The sequence below is a fragment of the Lycium barbarum genome, chromosome 4, assembly GCF_019175385.1.
Source record: "Lycium barbarum isolate Lr01 chromosome 4, ASM1917538v2, whole genome shotgun sequence".
NCBI classification, from domain to species: domain Eukaryota; kingdom Viridiplantae; phylum Streptophyta; class Magnoliopsida; order Solanales; family Solanaceae; genus Lycium; species Lycium barbarum.
The window spans coordinates 2578383-2583582 of record NC_083340.1 but is presented as its reverse complement, the minus strand read 5'-3'; the positions used below and the strand labels follow the sequence as shown (position 1 = coordinate 2583582).

Below are 5200 nucleotides of genomic sequence, written 5' to 3'. Positions count from 1 at the left end.
CCATGTGGGATCTGGGGAGGGTAGAGTGTACGCAGACCTAACCCCCACCTTGAAAGGTAGGGCGGTTGTTTCCGAAATAATTGTAACAAAATAATGATTATTAAAATTATTTCAAATGACAATAAATTGATAAAAGAACCTACTATTTACTATTTGGAAAAAATGATGCAAACCTTACATTGCGAGTCAATATTTTATAAATATTTTCAGAAATCACATTATTCTTATTTGTTTCTCCAAAATTAGCAGCTTTATTTATATAACTAGCCATATGTATTGTATAGAACTTCCACTAATTAAGGGATTTGTTTCAATCCTTATTTCTTATGATCTATCATCATCTTATTAACTAACCTTTTGTCTTTCTTTATTTGGGATAAGGCACTATTACCCCCTGAACTATACCCGAAGTTGCTACGACACACCTACCTTTCCCCGGGCCCTATTACCCCCCTAAACTTATTTAAAACGGAATAATTACCCCCTTAAACTTATTTAAAACAGAATAATTATCCCCCTAAACGCTGAAGTGACAAGGAGAGTGTGTTTCACTCTCTTTGAGAAAGTGAGAAACATAAAAAAGGAGAAAACTTAATTTTTTTTCTTAAAAATCTGCATTTTCTTAAAATTCGAAAATAAATCTAGTCTTCCACATTTAGTTTTAAAAAATGGGGTTTCCACATTTTAAGAAAATAATTAATTTTTTCAAAATTTTATAAAAATTCAGTTTTTTTCACATTTTGACAAGAAAGACACTTTTTCCGGATTTTATTTGAAAAATATAAGTGTCCTAAGAAAATGAAATCATGAAAATCAAGATTTTTTAAAGAAATTGTAAAAAAATAATCAAGTTTTCCATATTATTAACAAATCCATTTTTCCATATTTAAAAAAAATCATTTTTCAGTTTTTTTTAAAAGGGGTTTTAAAAAAAGACAAATTTTCAAAAAAATTAAAATTAAAAAGGGATTTAAAATCATTTTCTTAAAAGAAAATCCATGTCACGTCCCAACCCCGTGGGCCGCGACTGGTACCCTAACTGGGTACCCGTACGTACCTACCCAACCAGATTTCGAATCATACGGATTTTTTTTTTGAAACAGAAGTAGGCCGATACAAATACGGCACGCGCGCAAACATACATATATATATATATACATATACCTGAACATACAGACATTTACAGATAAGCCGATAAGGCTAACATACAGACGGAACCCGAAACCCACACATCTATCTACAGGCCTCTACAGACATACAGAATCATATGACGGGACAGGGCCCCGCCGTACCCAGAATATCCATACATACAGAGTGTACAGAAGACAGAAGATATATACCAAAAATATATGCTCCGAGTCAAAGGAGCTCTTCAAATAGCAGAGTCGGAAGCCTACGCGGGCGGCGTATCACCTGGTGCGTCTGTACCTGCGGGCATGTAGCGCAGCCCCCGAAGAACGGGGGTCAGTACGAAAAATGTACCGAGTATGTAAAGCAGATACATAACAGATATAAACATAGTCCGAACCGGAGTCACAGAAATATATCGTACAGAATTATAAATCAGACTGACGGACAGAGTCATGATTCAGACAGGCATACAGAATCGTATTCTATACAGATAAACAGAGTCGTGGTTCGGACAGACCGACGGAATCATAATACGGACAGACGAGCAGAATCAGAACCCATACGGACATACAGAATCAGAATCCATACGGACATACAGACTCAGCCGTAACACAGACGGACAAACAGAAGTATATCGGACAGAGTTATGCATGCAGAGTAGCACAGAGTCATACAGAGGCGTGTGCTTTATAAATACAGATGGCACACGCATATATTCATACAGATCCCGGCCCTGTCTGGGGGCGCGGTAACAGAACCCGGCCCTCTTAGTACGGGACGCGGTGGACAGACAGAATCAGATCAGATCATATGCCATCCTGGCCGCCATCCCCATACACAGATCATAATATCATACAGACATACAGATCCCGGCCCATACGCCGAGGGACGCGGTGAACAATGCAGAGAAATATGCACGATAACAGAACCTGGCCCGGGACGCAGTGAAAGAATGCATTGAGACAGACACGAACCGATAAATGAGAAACAACTTACATACAGACTCAACATACAGACTCAATCAAACTGAAGGGTGCCAAACGGCGAGCCAAAATCAGAATATCCAGATAGTATGCATAGTACGCGCCTATATCCTAGTTGTGAAGGCACGACAGATTATTATCAGAATCAGATATTCGAATGCTCAAAAATCATTTTATATAGATTGCACAAAATAATCATATCATACACAAAATAATAGTCCGGAGGTTTTTAGAGAAAATCGGACCAAAACGGAAATGTTTAAGGTTTTACCGGAGATATCGGGCCTTGTGGGCCCGCCTCGGACCAACTCGAGGCTACATACGTAGATTATTGCTAATAGACCTTATGAGGTCATCCATAATCGTTTGGAAGTGTTCCGACTCCGTTTAGGGAAGTTTTGTACAAAATTTCACTTTAAAGGCAATTTGTAATAAAATAGCTTCAATTGAATTGAAGGAATTCGAGCGGTTTTCCGTCTCGAATTCCGGGGAACGGAGTCGTACTTAAGGCTCGCGGCCGAGCCTACCACATCCAGAGCATGCCTAGGAACATAGGGAAGTGCTTCACATACCTCGATGGCGCCTTATGCTCGCTTGGCGTCACTCCAAATTTCGTCCAAAATCTGGAAATTGTCAAGTTTACCATTTGGTTAGTTTCATTCTTTCAATATTCCAACTTTTCACATACTTGCCTACCGAAATTTCGGCAGCATTTCCTCTGTATATACAACATCCCCGAGACTTAGCTCGGCTCAATTTGTCAACACAACAACCCAGAAATGACATCCAAACAACAACAAACATCAAGACATACACTAAGGCATCATTAGCCATCTTTCACATAATATTCATAGGATACACAAACATTCAAACTTTCCATTAAGTCACTACTTTTCCAATCTTTTCCTAACTTTCAACCTACAAGTTCATAAACACATTTCCATACTCCAAATTCATCAACAATAACCACGATTCGTCTCTTGATACATTCATTTCCATTTTTACATAAATCATGAAAAAGTTGCATACTTTCCTACAACAACTTGATAACCATTTTTCCAAAACAATAAAGATTGTTATCTTTCCATTCACTTCACCATAACTCAATTAGCATACAACCAAAATCAAATTCATATTTCATATCAAACCTAGCACCACACGGCCACCTCCCACACTTCCAATTTTTCACTAATTCATTCCACTTTCCTTTCTAATATAATTCCCATCATATTACAACTAGATTACAACAAGAATTCAAGCCATTAAAATCATGCAATTACATGTACATATTCGGCCAACACACCCCTAGTTCCAACACACAGAATTTCCATGTTTTTCATTCATTCACACATACTACAACATACATATACCATTTATAACACAACAAAATCATGAAATTCTCACCTTTCTTCAAGCCCTTCACTTGGAGATAAAAATTGTTTTCTTGCCCCAATATTTATACCAACTGGAAGAGGGCCTTGCACTTAGTCATAATCTCACAAGGGATGAATTTTTGAACCAAAGAATTGGCTCCAAAAAATTTTTTCTTTCTTTTTCTTTTCTCTTCTTTCTCACCCGAAATGGGTTCTTTCTTTTCCTCTCAATTTTTATGATCTTGAAACTTCTTGAATATTCTTAAGACTTATCCTTGATATATAATTTCCCATGGGATTTAATTAATCCATGGGCCTTGACATAGGGTGGCCGGTTGGGCCCTTTAAAGTTGGGCCTCATTTCATTAATTCTTGTTAAGCCCAATTTGGCTATGTTTTGCAATTCATAAGGCAAGTTTCCAAAATTCCAATTTTTCCCTTGGCCACCTTTCGTAATTCCACACCATTATATTCATAACTTACACATTCATACCAAGTAGTGTCCAATTGTGGCCTCATTCATTACAAGTCAATTTACCTTGAATTTTTCGAACAAGCGAAAATGTCGGATGTAACAATCCAGTTTTTAATCCATGTTTTCAGTTTTTTTTTTAAATGGGTTTAAAAAAAAGGGTTTTAAAACTCTTTTTTTTTAACGAAAATTCAGTTTTTTATTTTTATTTTTTAAATAATTGGCACGTAAGCTGAAAAAATTAAAAAAAAACAAATAAATACACATGTGGCAAGGAGAGTGTATGCCACTCTCCCATATGAGAGTGGGCATCAGCGTTTAGGGGGGTAATTATTCCATTTTAAATAAGTTTAGGGGGGGTAATAGGACCCTGGGAAAGGTAAGGTGTGTCGTAGCAATTTCGGGTATAGTTCAGGGGATAATAGTGTCTTATTCCTTCTATATTTCTTACTGATTCCTAACCTTCTGATCCTTATTAACCCTCCCCCACCCCCACCCCCACCCCCACCCCCACCACAAACCCCATATAATATTTTCCCTAAAATCATTCCAAAGATCTTCTATTATCCTCTGTTCCAAAACTCCACTTATACCAACATATAGTAAGAAAATTATTAAGCAAAAATAGCTGAAGTTCAGTAAAACATGACTGAATTCAGGCAAATATGACTGAAATACAGGCAAAAATGAGTGGCTTTAGCCATATGCCACTGAATTCAAGTACATATGAATGAACTTCAACATATGAAACTTAATACGCGATTGATGTTCAAGCAAGACTGGATTTCAGAGGAGACATTTTGTTTGAAGGCTTTGTCAAGCCTAACTTTTCTCACGTTTAGCTTCAGACACTGCATATTTAAAGTCATTTCGAAGTGAATAAATTTACGAATTTATACGCACTACGAGTATGGCTTAACTTATGGTCCAAAAGTCGGGTATCTACACTTCAGCCTATATTTTTATAGTGTTGTTTAAAAATTTCTCCAAATAAATTTTTTAAGAAGATTTCACCTTTTAAAATAATCTTAGAGAGTTGAGACACGTTCCTAAGACTTTTTGTTAGGAAACAGAACAAAACTTTTCCACAGGCACCATTAATCTCTTCCCTTGAGATGCTACTGATATATTTAATTTTGTTTTGATTTATAAGTAATATACATCATGTGTAATAATAACTTCCGATCCTTTTTTTACTTTAAGTTCTAGCTTCTTAAAACAAAAAGAAAAGGAATAAGGAA

The 5200-nt window shown here is 36.6% G+C and overlaps 1 long non-coding RNA gene across 1 annotated transcript; it reads right to left on the bottom strand.

Annotated features, from left to right (window-relative positions):
* Positions 1-1248: 1248 nt before the first annotated feature.
* Positions 1249-4058, bottom strand: LOC132638059 (uncharacterized). The gene is made up of 3 exons (XR_009581593.1): positions 3519-4058; positions 2687-2737; positions 1249-1428 (listed from the first exon to the last, which is right to left on the bottom strand). It is a non-coding gene; the product is annotated as an uncharacterized LOC132638059 (long non-coding RNA).
* Between the last annotated feature and the right edge of the window lie 1142 nt (positions 4059-5200).